Source organism: Falco cherrug, chromosome 4, assembly GCF_023634085.1.
Source record: "Falco cherrug isolate bFalChe1 chromosome 4, bFalChe1.pri, whole genome shotgun sequence".
NCBI lineage: Eukaryota > Metazoa > Chordata > Aves > Falconiformes > Falconidae > Falco > Falco cherrug.
The window spans coordinates 15,072,708-15,088,650 of record NC_073700.1 but is presented as its reverse complement, the minus strand read 5'-3'; the positions used below and the strand labels follow the sequence as shown (position 1 = coordinate 15,088,650).

The window sequence follows — 15,943 nt, the reverse complement described above, 5'->3', positions numbered from 1 at the left end:
AAAGTTGATAGCTGCTTTATGCAGAGCTAAATCTGAAGTTTTTTTGCAGGCATGCAGGGAGGTGATCAGTGCTACAACATGATGCCAACAACCTATTGTAAATCCTTTATAGGCTCTTAGAAGGCTAGTGCGTAATTAACCTTTGCTTGAAATTATTCTCTTAACTAAAGAAGAGACCTCCCCAGATAAGCATGAAAAACATAATGGACATTTCTAGATGCTTTTTTTCCTGAACATTTTATGGATTATTCCCAACAGGAATTGAAAACCATCAGGGCAGCAGCAGCCTGCTCTGGGAGGGAACTGGCTGATAGTGTATTTGAGGCTTTGGGATTTCTGTACAACCTTAGATTTATTTATTTATTTTTTTTTGTTTTGTACAGGCCAAAAGTGTGTTTGCTACTTTATATTGTGTAGCAAAATACAGTCTGAAATCTCTGGTGTAGCCAAGACATGCTTTTAGCTAAAGAAACGTTTATTCAGGAAAGAAAAAGCATGAAAGTAAAAAACCATTAGGTAGTTCCAGGAATGGGATTAGAGTAGTGGGTGTGGGACCACATGCTGACATAAGCTATATATCTGTGAGGTGATCAAGTTATTAACCAGAGACTTCAGTTGTAGCCTTTGGGCAAATATTTGTTGAAACATAAAGGTTTTGTTGTGTTTAGCCTGGTTCCTTTTAGCCCATTGTAATCTCAGTTTTTCGTCTGGTGAATTCAAGCCATCAGCACTTTCAGGTGGTTTTAATATGTGGCTCTGGGCTTACTGGAAACCATCCGAAGTACAGGAGAATGTGACTTGTTGAGGTTTTGCCTTATTTGGCCAGGATTCTGAGCATTAGTCTTGTTTTAAAACTCACATTTCTCTCTACTAGCGGAGGTATAGCTACTTACTGAGCTAGACTCAGCAGGACTCCTAGGAGCTATAGGTTCAAAGTTCAGCTACAAAGTTATGGTGGGAAATGCTTTCCTGCCGTGGCTGTGTATGCTCAGGGTGCATTGTGTAGGGGGTTTTGAGGGTGGGGCTTTTGGTGGTGGTGCTTTTTGTCTTTTTCTAAAAAAAGGTGTATAAAGGTGGTGAGAGAATAGATAGAGGAATTATTTTAAAGAGGGTGAATGGAATTGCGGGCCTTTCACATGAGAAACAAGGCATGTCCCCAAAACTGTGGGAAGATGAGAGAACAGGGCATGGTTATGTCTCAAGGTGATAAAAATTTCATGTTTATTTTTCTTTGGTTTACTATGTTCCCTGGCTATTGGGCTTGCAGCAGACCTGGGGATACAAGTATGTCTTCAGTTTTATGTCTACTTTTTGGAGAAAATGTTCTTCCACAAGTACGGTCATCTTGCAAATGCTGCAGTTTGATATCCCACCTATTAGGAAAATAATGGTCCGGGAAGTGCAAGCGAAGTCCTGCCCTACTGGAAACAAGAGGAATGCTGACTGTTTTCATGGGCCAAGCTTTACATCGTACTCACAAATGAATACTATAAGCTCAGTAGCCTTTTTTTGTGTTGTTGGCTTCTCTTTACAGAAATTTCTGAAATGCAAGAATTGAAGATGAAAATCTAAAAAAGCTGTGCCATAATCAAGGCAAGGATCAGACCAGTTCACTGGCCTAATCTGTGGGGGCATTTTTTGTGAGTTTTGCTTTCTTCAGTATTTATGGACTATTCAGCACAAGCTGAGTACCTTAAACAATGCACTGTTGAATATTGCAACAACACTCAAATTTGTGTTCAACAATTTTCAAGAAATTTTTATCTTCCCATAAAAGATTTTTAAAAAATGCTGGGGAAAAAAAGGTAATACTGGAAAAAATGTTAAAGGTAGAAAAAATATTTATTTGCTTTTGTCCTGCAGACCTCTCTAAATCTTAGGTTTAAAGATTATGGATGCAGACTGTCTTCCAAAACTTAAGTGTTTTAATATTCCCATCCTTTTGGAATTCCCTAAACACTCAGTTGCAAAAAGTTGGGGTTTTTGTGGTGTGTTTTTTCTTTTTTTTTTTTTTTACTTTCAAGGATTAGAATGTTATCATAGTTTCATAGTGACCATATAGTCATTGTGTTATAAAAAGACCTATCATGAAGCATGACAACAAATTATTATGAGGTTCTTCCAAATGGTTTTGAAATTTCTGTATCTCCCAACTTTCCTAAATTTTGCCCAGATGTCTGATAAACACAACATTTCAAGCAGTATGCCAGACTTGGCAGACACTAAATTCAGCAGAATGTAAATTACGTTTAATGTGTTTATATATCCTCTTGGCATTTTTCTCCTTCCTCAGACTCAGCACACTGTTACCCCAGTGAGTCCCATTTACTAGTAGGCTGGAATTCAACTTCATGAGATAGTTTAAAAAAAATCTCAAGCAGCTTGCTAGAAACTTTTGATATTACAAAAATTACTTGCTACTTTATTTCTTTATGATTTTCTTACTTTATTGTGTATTATAGTTGGTTTTTTTCATGTCACTAAACTGTGGCAGTATCTGTTAAAGTATCCATCCTAAAGTCTGCTCTAGTGGAAGCTGCTCTTAAATGACTTTTACTGGAAGCTGCTACTTTAAGGCTTGTGTGCATAAGGATTTTTTTAAAAATAAGTTTCAGTTTTCAAACAACTATTCTGTGTTTTCAACTTGGTCTAAGCTCATCTCACTCCCACACAATGGTAGAACTTTACAGATATTTGAATTTCTCAGTGTATTTTAATTTTTCACGTTAGAGAGCATAGGTTTGACAAGCCACATAATCATAAATTGAATTACTGTAGCGCTGAGTAATCAAGCTGCAACAGTACCTGCTTTGAGAGCTGCCTTACAAAACTACAAGGAAAAAGTTCTCTGATCCAGTCCTCTAAGTGGAAGGCTTGAAACAATCAGTCCAAGAGATGGGAGTATGGAAGCATAGAAATAAGGTGTTTGGCGTGCTGGGCAGTTGTCTTAAATGACCAATTCCTTAACTGCTGCTAAGGTTTTTGTAGGTATGTAGGCAAAGTGAACTTAAAAAAACTGAAGAGGAAAAAATTATTATTTTTTGTAGAGCTATTAAGCAGCGCTAACCCCTGAATTGCACTGTATTCTTGGATACACTGCAGGTAATTCTCTCCTTTAATGATTTGTGGACATCACCTGAACAGAAATGAAGGTTAAATCCTGTCTGACTAGCTTAACTAATACAGACCCATTAGCTGTCACAGATGTGTATGATTAGTCTTTGGTTTAGCAATTACAGAAAAATATTAAATACTCCCATTTAGTAAAAGCGATTTGAAGTGTTGTCAGGTTTTTACTGCTTCATTAGAAGAATGTAGTTTTGCATATCTTCATAAAAAAAAAGCAAACTCTGTAACTAACAGAATGACTAAAGCATACAGTAAAACTGCTTCTGTAAGTAGTCTTTGGATTTCAGTTTTCTCAGAGCAAGCTACAATTGTGAGCCTTTTCTCAGGAATGAAACACTGAAAGATCTTTGTGGCTAAATTTAAACCTTGTAGCTGACATATTTGCTGTGCATATAGGTGATGGACTAAATAAATGTCCTGGATGGGTTTGGTAAGTTATGTTTGCTCCTACCTCACAGTTAGGAATGTCTGATTGGAGTAGGGAGAAGGTTATATTTTAGGTAATGGTAGTGTTTTGGTTGAAATTTTTTGATGCAAGATGTAGCATTAAAATAGTGACAAGTTCAAAAGACCGATTCATTATGAAATATTTCATAAATCAGTTTGTTTTTTTTTTTTAAATCATCTGTGGCAGGTAGCATGACAGGCTTTCAGGATAGTTTTTAGCCTTTAGGCTCCTGTCTCATACTTCTGTACATGTTTCTTGGTGTTGTGGAGCTGTATTTGTTCTTACTGGGACTTAATAAATAGGATGCACCGATGTCAGTAGGAATTAAAATCAGTCCACATTGAAATTCAGATATCCTAGATATAGAATATATCTTACTATAAATTACTGGTAGGAGTATAAATCTTAATGTTATGGATGTGTCCAAAGGATAAAAATATAGATGCTAATTTTAAAAATCTACAATACTTTGAACAAACAAATCCTTCTTGTTACTGCATTTTTTTAAATGATGGAATATCAGTCCTGTTATGTAGACGTGCTTATGTAACAGCTTATAAATAATATATACAAACTCTTTCATAAAGAAGTTATAGCCTTTATTCCACTGGTCTTAGTAACTTGCTGAGAAGACAAATTTAGGGAAAAAAACCATATACAAAGATAAATGAATGTCTCCTCACTTCAATGTTTCAAATGCCAAATCCATCTAAAAAGTTCCTGATAGATATATAAAACTTGTGCTTGCTGCTTTGATTTTTCTATACTTTTTCTTTAAGCCCTCTTCATCCTTGAAGATACATGATTATTAATGATAATTACTAATTTATTGCTCTAGTTCATGATGAAAAACCCACCACAAGAATCAAGTTTCTTGCTACTTCTTGTTTAAAAGGCTGTCCTGGGTTTTGCCCTGTAAACCTGAGCTTATACCTTTGGGTTTTAAATCCTATGTTCTTTATTCCAAAGAATCAAAATGGTGGGCACTGAAGCCACGCAACAGAATAAAAATTCATGGAACTGAGAACCAATGGAGTTTTAATATCATGAGCTGAAATCCTTCATGTAACCTTTGACGGTTACTTTTAAGTATCTTTCATGTGTCTATCTGCTTTAGTCTTAAATAATGATTCTGAGACATGCTGAGGAACAAACAGGTGTGATATCAAGGAAGGTCAAATAACTGAAATATTAGTATATTTCTAAAACATACCTGAAATATGTTCAAGTATAAAGCTTAATTAGTAGATGGCTAGGCTTTTTGTTAATGTTCGTCAGTCTCTTTAAAATGTTGGCTTGACAACTAGTGTTTATACCCACAATATATATGTGTGTGTATATATACATCATATTTAAATTGGCCTCTAAAGTTGCCTTTATACTTTCAAATTTGTTAGCTGGAAAAATATGGGTATGCTTTTTTGCAGGATAAAGAGTAGAAGGTTTTTAATGGGATTAATAAGGAAGATGAAATATTTTGGTGTTTCCTTTTATGTGGTGAGGATGATTTTTTTATTAAGATTTCTTTTAACAGCTTGGATTCTATAATTATAATGGCTTTTGAAAGAGCAGTATTAAATCTGCTAGCCATGAACGGAAGAGGAAAAAAGTAAGGAAATGGTAAAAGTAAACAAAAAAAAATCCAGCAAAGAACATCCACGATAATCTCTCCAGAGATCTGGTGCCCTGTAAAATGATCCCTTTCTGTTGGAATGGGTTTATTAGATATCTCCTTCTAGTTCAGAAAAAAGAGAATCAGCATTTATCTTCCTTCCCTTGTTCTTGGCAGTGGTGAATATTAAAAGCTACATATGACTTGGTATTTGTCCCTAGTGTTGGGCCATGGAGGCCCTTCAGGGCAGGGCACGTGGACTGCGTTGTATGCACAGAATATTTGGGACAGGAGGATCCATTCTTGCTTGATCTTTAGCCACTAAGACAGTAAACTGTTGAAGTTTCAAAAAAGTAAAAGCAGGAGACAAAAACAAGCAAACAATTGCTCTGTTGATGTTGTAATTCCAAATGTTAATGTGGTGATGTTGAAGATGTGTTCCTGAAGAAACCTCTCTGTCTCAAGGAGCCTGTCCCAGTGTTCTGACTTTCTTTGAGGATTGCTGCTGGAGTGGTTGGTTATTGCAGCTTCTCTCCAGACTTGGTTTCACAGAATTGTTATGAAATTATCCATGAATTAGTTTATTCTTATTTTTCCTTGGAGTTACTTTTGTTACCTTCTCAATCTTGGGAAGATTTTTTTTTTTATTTTTTTATCTTTAGTACAGATCCCGGTTTAAATGTGGTGCTCAGAAACTGCTGAAACTTGTCAGCTGAGTATTTTGCTCTGGCATTGCTCCCAGTAGCTGATATTAAGGCAGTCCCAAGTGGTCATTTCAGGGCATTGTAACCCAAACTCTGGGTGTCAACTCTGACATATGGCAGTTCTAATCCAGGTACCAGTGCTAGACTGAACATTCTAGGGTGGTCATGAGTAGTCAAAAAAAAAAAAAAAAAAAAAGGAAGGAGGCCTTGTATTCTAAAATACTGTGTCCCTACCAACTAGAATTTATGCTTTCCTAATACCTAATGTTGTGCACATTGTTGCTAACTTTTTGTTTACATTTGAGAAAGGTGCTTTGGAAGAATACAGAACAGTGTATGAATTCCCTTACTCTTCTGATTCAACAAAAGTTGACCGTAAACACTGGAATTACATTTCTGAAAGAAAATATTTCCTCTTCATAGATGCTTATGTTACTTTTATGAAACCAAAATAATTTTATTGGATCACAGTAAATCATATTGATGGCAACAAAAGAATAGACAAATTACTGATGAGGAAATGACTGTCCCACAAAGTGCACACCTGGATAGATGGATTTAATGGAATCAGTGAGTTACTAGGTAAAGCAATTTCAAGTGTTGTTAAACGCTCTGTAAACTGACAAAATGCCACATTAGGTTAATTCTGTTCATGGTGGCTTTGTACTTATGCTCAGAGAAACCTTCATGTCACTAATTTAGAGTAACAGTGTGGATTGTTGCACGTACTCGTCTCCTAAACATTGGCATATTTCTTACCCCAGGCTTGTATTTCCTAATAACTCATTATCAAATCACATTTGAGAAAGGGACTGCTGAATTACTTAGCTAGAATACAGTCATAGGTTTGGCCTTATTCATGACCTTCACCAAATAATAAGAGGCAGCTGCATACATCTTGTGCATGATGGGAATGTTTAATCTCCATTCTCCTGTAATGGAGTAGTGTAATTGAGAGTGAAATGCATAGGGTCATATTGTCCCTTCCTTGCACACTACAAAATCACTCTGATCATCGTCTGCACTGAGCTATATGGTATGGATTTTTTTCTTACTCTTGGAGCTAAAATACTTGTGTGGCTAAAATAGGTCCTAACAAGGAGCTCCTAGTGGTATACAAAAATGAGAAATATCCTTGCTTTTCTAGTCTCCAGAAAATGCATTGGTTTACTCTATAGCAGCGGGAAGTTAATATTGTTTCATGTAACCCTTTTAGAAGATTGATTAGTTCTAGCTGTGCTATCTGTAAGGATAGAGTTGTGGCTTGTTCTGAAGAGGAGATCTAATTAAAATTCAGAATTCATCATTTTTGGGCTGATACTTAAAAGAAAACCTGAATGAAAAGACATAATGTTGAAGCTTCTCACCAAACAAACATTAGTTTTGTCAAGGTTTTGCTTTATGGTGAAATTTGTGTATCTGAAAATACGTGGTATTGATTGTAAAGCTTTCCAATTACAATACTGTTTACTAAGTAGATATTTTGGAAACTGGAAATTCAACAGGTAGCTGATAATTGATGCTATAAATGTTACTGATTATTGCATTTTTTTTTCTTTGGTGGTTTTGTGGCAGAAGTATGTACTGCAAAGTAATGTACGCTTTTGTAACTATATGGGCGGGGGAAGTCAAATAGAAATTTAGGTGCTCCCCAAACTGAACTATTCTGTTCTGAGGAGTTCAATAAGATTCCCATGGAGAATACACCTCTTCCCACACAACAAGCGCTTGTGGATTAATATCTCCATTGAATGATTTTGCGAGCCTCTCTATTAAAGACCTCTAATTTATGTTTTCTTTTTTCAGGTAAAGATTAGGCAATAGAAGAAGCTTCCTGCAACCTCCTAATGTAAGTGTGTGTTTCTCATATGAACATCCTGCTCTGTTCACTGAGACATGAGACCCATCAGTGATTTCTCCTGACAGCAATGAATAACGAATAACAAAATCTATGCAACACATATCCATTCCAGTACCTATTTAAAAAGTGTTTGGAAACACCTTGGGGCAGGGGGTGGGGAACCTGACCCCAGAATCATGTAATAGGAACCTCTGTGGGTCTCTAAACCTACATGTCTTGTCTTTGAACTGGGAGCACAATTTTGTGCATCAGGACTTGTTAAAAACAGAAGGATTACAGTAGATCCAGTAATGTGAAACAGCTTTAGATACTCAGGACACAGGCTATATATATGGCTTTTTGTTTGAATAAGATTAGGCTGGAGAGTCCAACCCCCAGCAGACAGAGTTGGGGTGAGGGTTATTTCGTGATCTGTGATTGACCTTATTCCTCTGTATCTTTTGCAAAAATGTTTTAATCCCATCACAGCAGGAGATTTTATGAAGCCAAGAGGCTTGGCATTAGTAAAGAGAGTACCCAGCTACGCACCCTAACCTCTGAAGAGAGATTGACTTTCTGCTGAAGTGTTTTGTCAGATATGCTCAAATACAAATCTACTCCTGCTCTCTTCTGCCTTCCTTTCTGTAGCCTTCTGCATCTTCTAATTCTTCACCAAGCTAATGTTATTTAGTGCTGAATTATGCAGTTGGTGTGCCTATGAGAATTCTAAAATTAAAGTTTAGTCAAACCAGAGTCTCTCCAGACACTGAAGCCTTCAATTTTTTACATTCAAATGTATGTGGCCATAATAGGACCCCAAGTGGTCATGCTAGTGAGCTGGTAACTTAATAGTAATTCCCTAAAGAAATTACGTAGTGAAATCCAGACCTTTCAATACTGAACTGTTAGTTTTTCAGGAAGGAAAAATCTCAATGGTTTTAAAGCTAAGAGAGAAATCTTAATATTAAACTGCCTTCACTTCTTACAAGGAAACCACCATGATACCTCTGATCTGGGAAGCAAAGAAGGTTCTTACATTTGGGTTTCATTAATCTTATTATGGTGCCCCTCTTTGATAGGATTGTGGTTTGTTTTGGTGGAGTTGGAAATGATCCAAAAAAGCTTGAGGTAAGAGTATGTGGCTAGCAGTACAATGTATTGAAGTATCAAAGCCCTGGGTATCATCAGTTAATCATCTATGGACCCAGCTATTGGGGGTGGGGGGAAGTATGCTATATTCCTACTCTGTAAATAAAATTCTTGGCTAATATAGAACTGATCTAGTTAAAGAGGAGTCTCACTTGATTTGTCATTTCTTGAGTACTTTTCAGGCTCCAAATCCCTAAAGATTGAGGTGGTTTAGCAATAAAAACCCACCCACCCAACCAACCAAAACCCCCACCTCCCCCCCCACCCCCAAAAAAACCCCCCCAAACAACAACTCCAAAACCAAAAAGCCCCCAAACAAGCCTAAAACAAAACAAAATACCCCACCCCCCTCCACCCCCACCTCCATAAATGACCATTACAAAGAGGGGAAATTTTTTGTGTTGGTTGTTTTCCACCCCCCAACCTAAACAGAACATCTAAAACAGAACAGACTGAAATTTAAACAAAGTTTCAGGTTAGGTAAGAAATACAGCAAGGCTAGTTAGGCACACAAATGGATCCAAAACTCAATAATCTTCCCATGATGAACATGAACAGGTTAGGACAAAACTTCTTCAGGCTACCTTGCAGTTCTTTGGTTCTTTGATCATCTTGGGTGAGTAAAACAGAAATGACCTGGGTTTATCCTGCCGTAGGTTGAAAATATGAACTAGATAATATCTAGAGATACTTGCCCTTTGACTCACTGAGTGGCATAAACTGCACATGCTGCAGGAGAGTGGGATACTGAACTTCTTCCCTCTTCCATTTGTATTTTTATGAAGACAAAGAATTATCATCAGTCAGTTTAAGAATAAACCTATTATTAAATGTTTAACATGAAAGGAAAAATGGTTCATTTGAAAAGCAATGGATATGTTTTGATTGATTGTTAAACATTATGTAAAAAATTGTTTTGCAATTGCTACTTGTGCAGTAGTTTAGCTGTGGAATGAGCAACTCGAGCAATTGATGCATTGGTAGACACATGCCTAGTAGAAGAGTTCTAAATTATTTGCTGATAACCAGCAGCTCTCACACGTATTGATATTCATCCCTTTTCCCTTTATAAAGCTGTAGATTGTCATTATCAGCTCTTGAAGTAACTATAGCTTTTTGATGATAGGGAGAAACGGCTTTTTAATTTTGTGCTTTATTCAAGGAATTTCTGTTTCTTTAACTGTGACCAAGATTTTTTTCTTTTTTAAACAGGTTGCTTAGAAAAAATAAACTAAATTTGAAGTTATTCCCCTTTCCAGAAATCTTTTTTTCTTCTGATTTCCCCCTGTAAGCTATGCTTTTACTCTAGAGAACTGAGATCTTGTCCAGTGGAGGGATACTCCAAGCTGACCAAATAGCAGGAGACATTTTCCTTTTAGTGATAGGGAGGAGCAAATACATGTGTATTCCCTGATCCCAGCTTTACAATTACAGTGGGAAAGTGGCAGACACTAGAGACTGAGTCTGTTAGAGCCAGCTTGCTCCCCAAAGGAGACAGAGACACAGCTGAATTCTAAGAGTAGGATGGGTTGGTTTTTGGGTTTGGGGTTTCCCCCTACCCCTTCCCCTTTCCCATGGAAAGGGGCTGGAAAGCGATACAAGTACCGTTTGCAAATGTTTTCACCATTTACAAGGCAATGCTGGTCACTGGCATTTCTACATTTATGTTGGAGATGTGCAAGGGTCAGGGGCCTCTAAGATGAGCAGCAGCAGATTTTCAGTGAGCATCAATATTGCTTTGCCTAAAATACCCAGTGAATTCCAGATAGCCCAGTGTGTTTGGTTTAGTCTGGATTTTGAATGTGTGGATATGATGGTTCAAATGAAGTGGCCTAAAGTTATTAATCCATTGAAATGATCCTCTTCAGCTGTCTTGATCTCAAAGTACTCTTGACAGATAAGAAATGTGCTATTCCTTATCTTATAATCAGATAATCTCTAGGGTACATCTGGAATAGTTGTGTAATATAATAATTTTTTCTATTTATATAAACTTTAGAAAATTTACTAAACTCCTGATACTTTTTTTTTTTTTTTAAGTCAGAAAATGATGATCGTATCATTTTGGATCTTTGCAGTATACTGTACATAGCATAATGCTTCTGAGACAAAGAAGTTATAAATGAACATTAGAGATTTTAATACATTATGTATTTGACATCAGTTTAGTGAATCAGATAAGAGATGCTTGTGACTACAGCTGCTTGCTGAAAATAAACCAGCTGGTATTTGTTTGGGAAATGTTCAGAAAACACCCTCTTGTTAATGATGCGTTGCACGATCTGGCATCTGATAAACTAATATATTGTCATCTTTATGGTGAAAGTCACCACAAATCATTAAAGATTTTAGCAATCATTCAACTTGTTAATACTTTCTAAAATACACAAATTATGGTAAAAATTGTTCTTAACTACATCATTCAATGATGGTAACCCAAGACCAATCTCATAGTAGAATCTGTTAGCACAGACAGTAGTAAATGTTAACTTCCAGAGGTAGTTTCCCTCTTAAGCAAGCAGGCGGCCATGGTTAGTGGAGTTTGTTTTCTGTATTGTGTATAGTAGGATACAGTGGAGTTACTTTTTCTTTTTAAAGGAATCCTGTAATTTAAATTATTTTATTGATCCCTTCACTAGATAACTGAGGATCTGGAGCCACCTTGACTTGATTGTATTTGTTTCAGTGAGACTTCTTATAGTGAGAGTTCTTCTTACTTTTGAAACTGTATATGTATGCCCTTGAACATTTGATAAAAATTATGTCAAGCTCCTTTTGAGCCTTCCTAAGGATACAGTTCCAAACATAGCTTGGAGTTCCTTAGAGGCTTGTCTGCATGCCAACATTTTCCTTAGCCTATTTTGCTGTTGGTCAGGACTCAAAAAGTAGTATTCAACTGTTCTTGATATCTCGTATAATTGGTAAAAATAATATTTTTTTTCACTTTTAAAGATGTGGGATTCAGGGTGATGTCCAGATGACACAAGATAAAAATTCTAAGTTTTCTAACATACACCTTCATTATACTTGTGATGGATAACAACTTAAGATTGTATGTTTGGTTTAAAGCACCCAAATTATTGAATCAAAGCCTGTTAAAGTGGAAGAATCATTAGAAGAGAAATGAAGGCTCTGAAATAGATGGGACAAGATTTATTCCTTCACTGAAATGAGTTAGTTCAGGCAATAACGTTTGGAGATGGAATCTCTAAGTCTCATTTCAACTGTCACTATCCTCTTGTTAGGTCCCTCAGTTCAGTTTGGTGTCAATTTTCTCTTTTAGTGGGCTTATGAGGCAGCAGATAGTGATGTAATGCTGGTGATTTAAAGACGGATGGATGCGAAGCCTATTTTTGGAAAGGCCAGACATCTCTCTCTCCGTCTTTCTATTTGCACAGTAACTGTCTTTCAAATGCCTGTCACCTTTTAAAGTTTATATCACTTGTTGCAAAAGTTGTCATAGTGGTTTATTTTCCATCGTAATTATTCTCTGTGTAAAGCATTTCTTCCAACATTCTCTTTGAAGATGACCTTTCTTTAGCTTAAATTCATGCCCTTTGTTATATTTGACACAAGCTCCTGTAGCCTCATCAAGTATACCTTTTGTTCCTTTATAAATTGGCGAGATCTGCTCTTAATTTCTTTTTCCAAAGGCTAGACCTCATTCCTCTAAGGTGTTTTTTTAATTATTATTATTATCCCAGATCTTCCAGTACGTACATGACTGATCTATATTTTTATTTTCGCATACTTCTCATAAATCAGTAATTGGAAATGTCAGCATTGTTCCACATGGGCTTTGAGTCTCATATATATGAAATAGATAATGTTCCTCTGACTTACAAATTTTTGTACATGAAACCATTCAAAATGATATAAATAAGTACTATTTGTTGCATTTGAACTCACTGTACTATAAGGTTAAATTTTCATTATTTTTTTTTCCTGGTAGCTTTTACTGAAAAGATTTTTCTGTATAATTGGCACCTAAAGAAATGATCCCATTTATGGGCATAATCTGCACTAGAAAAAGTCAGTTACATAGCAAAGGCAATCTAGATTTTTTATCAACTGAATGGCTGTACAAGTTCATCTACCTGCTTTAAATGTATCTGCACAGAATGGTAGTTTGTCAAGGTAAAACTGTGTGAATTTTCTCTCAACTTTGCAGTAATTGGTTTAAGCTTTTTTTTGGTTCTGTAGGAATGAATTTTCTGTAGGAAGAGTACAAAATAAATCTTCAAATTCTTTGTTAGAACTGTTGCTAAAAAAACTTTTAAACTATCTTTTATATTTGAGGGCCCAGTTAGCTCTTGTTATAAGGAGTCCTGATATAATACATTCACAGTAACTAGATGTATGGTGTCCCTTCTTCCCTTATGGTTAATACTTTCTGTAATATCAGAATTGTCTGTCAGATTACTGGGAAGTACTTTTATCTTTGGACTCTTGGATATCTTTTAATAAAAATATTTATTTTTTCCTTATTTTTTCCAAAGCTTAGCTGTCTGGACTCTTGAGAAGGTTGTGTTCTGTAATATAAGCTAAAGCTGATCAGGTTCTGATAATGTACTTTATGTAGGACGTAAGTCATCTGACACTGACGGGTTACTTTAACACTTAACTAAGTAATCATCTTAATAGTACTGTTACCACTTACACACAGTTTATTAGTTGTAGTGTATTTTCTGTGCCTTTATTACTCCTTTAATGTGCCTCAGAATTCTATCTGTATCTATACAATTTCATTGTTTATCTTCTGAAATCAACTCAATAAAATTTTCTTGGTTTTGATTGTGCCTTGCTGCAGGGCTCATTGCAAGCATCTGTTGATTTCTTTTGCCTTCCTGTAATGGAAGGGGCCAATTTAATAACTGCCACATAAAATTAAGTTTTGCACTGTACTGTATGATAGAAAACAGGCTTTTAAGCAAACTATGCTCAAGGTTGATTAGATAATCCTATTTTATTTAGAATTCTTTGATTTTTGGAATAAACTGTATGGAAGGATTATGGACTTTATTATAAATGTTTTTGAAACTTTTAATAAAAAAATATTGTTAGTATCTGTGACACATACTAGTTTTATCTTCATCAGCTACTGTAGAATTGCGGTAGGTTGACCGACCCTGGCAGGACACCAGGTGCTCCCCAAGCCGCTCCATCACTCCCCTCCTCAGCTGGACAGGGGAGAGAAGATACAACGAAAGGCTCCGGGGTTGAGATAGGGACAGGGAGGTCACTCAGCAATTACCGTCACTGGCAAAACAGACTCAACTTGGGGAAAAGTTAATGTATTTTATTACCAATCAAATCAAAACAGTTTAACATGAGATAAACCCAAACCTTAAACACACCTTCCCCCCCACCGCTCCCTTCTTCCTGGGCTTAACTTCACCCCTGTTTTTCTCTCCCCGCTCCTCCCCAGCGGCGCAGGGAATGGGGCTGGGGTCAGTCCATCACACTCTGTCTCTGCTGCTCCCCCCTCCTCAGGGACATCAAGTCTATGGCATGAATACTGAGAATGCAGAAGTACTGTTAGTAGAACATCTTCAACATTGAACCATGTTGTTATTTTCTATTTATGAGGCACTGAATTTTACTTGGATGGTTTGAGCAAGTACTGTCTGTCAAACCTTGGCCTTGAACAAGGTACTTTATTTCCGTGTCCATTGTTTGACTACATCTTTGTATATGAATTCTGTGCATCCATGAACGTGAAGTTGAACATACTACTTAATTACACAGATGTATTGAAAAGGGAGGTAATAATGCATTTTACTTTTTTTTTTAATGCAACACTGGATCCCATATCACTGTAATTTCCTAGTTCTGTGAATTAAAGGTCATTGTCAAAGTGTACTGTGGTGAAAAAGTAACAGCATGTAGGAGTTAGTAATGCCTCTTTTATGGAACGAGACAATAACATAAATGCCTAAGGAAAAAAATGTCCATGTTAAATACAATAGATTTAAGGATTCTTTCTGAAGACGAGGAAGAAAAATCCTGACTCCAAAAGTTTATCTACACATACACACATATGTGCACACACAAAACGAAAGGTTAATTCTTAGATCTTGCCTTCATCTGTGGCATGCATTTGTGCTGCTAATGCAGTAAAATTCAGTGCAGCTTGTGGTGTATTTTTGTCATAAGGGTCTAAATAGGGTGGAATGAAGCCATACTGGAACGTTGATTTGTGTGAAGGAGATAATAAAAAGTCATATGAGAAGTTTCCCTAAAATTTTGTTGTTTTCCAGTATATAACAATCTTCACTGATTTTGACTAAAGCTTTGTAGTTTTGCCTTATGAGAACAAATATGCTTTCAAACTATGTTAATATTAAAAATATTTAACTTTCTAAGTCTTAGACCATACTTACCTGAAATCTGGTATCCCTAGCATGGATCATTTTCCTGCATTTGCTCACAAAAAACTGGCAATACCTCTCTGAGCAGAGCAGGCTCTGAATACAAAATATTAATAAACCAGAAACATTTAGTTCCAAGACAAGCAGTTTTTTAAAACTGCATTATGTATACTTAATGCCCAACTGACCTTCTCTGCTGTTTCTTAAATCTCTTAAAAATTCATCTAATTTCAAAGCCAGAGTATTAGCCCATTTATATGTAAATTGCCTTTAATTCTTGCATTGATTTGAAAGACTAATCCGAAAGATCCTTTACCACAGGTGACCTTTTTGACACTGTACTTCTGGGAAGACTGTAAAGTGGTTTCTTACGACCTCACATCCACCTGTAGCATAACATATGCCTACTTCAGTCTGTATAAATCAGTTATAAGAGAGTGGTTTTCAACCAACATTGAATTATTAACAAAACTGTCCTGGTTACAGTTATAGTTAAAATAGGTCCTATTTAAACCAATTATTATTTTCTGCTGGCGTTCTTATTTTAGATGTTAAACACAGTTAGGGTGTTCACTGATTATGCCCCTTGAATAATAAATAATAGTGTAATCTAGCTCTCAAATGACAGTCTCCAAAGACTGTAAATTTCAAAAACCATTTAATATTTATTATTTGCCAGAATTTCATGTC

The 15,943-nt window shown here is 36.1% G+C and overlaps 1 protein-coding gene across 3 annotated transcripts in view; it reads left to right on the top strand.

The window, feature by feature from the left end:
• The window catches only part of FHIT (fragile histidine triad diadenosine triphosphatase), a 613,978-nt gene that overhangs the window by 111,266 nt on the left and 486,769 nt on the right, over positions 1–15,943 (top strand). For all 3 annotated transcript variants that reach the window (XM_055708615.1, XM_055708614.1, XM_055708616.1), the window contains one exon: positions 7,700–7,742. The gene's annotated coding sequence lies outside the window, so the exon portion shown is untranslated. The remainder of the gene's footprint in view (positions 1–7,699; positions 7,743–15,943) is intronic.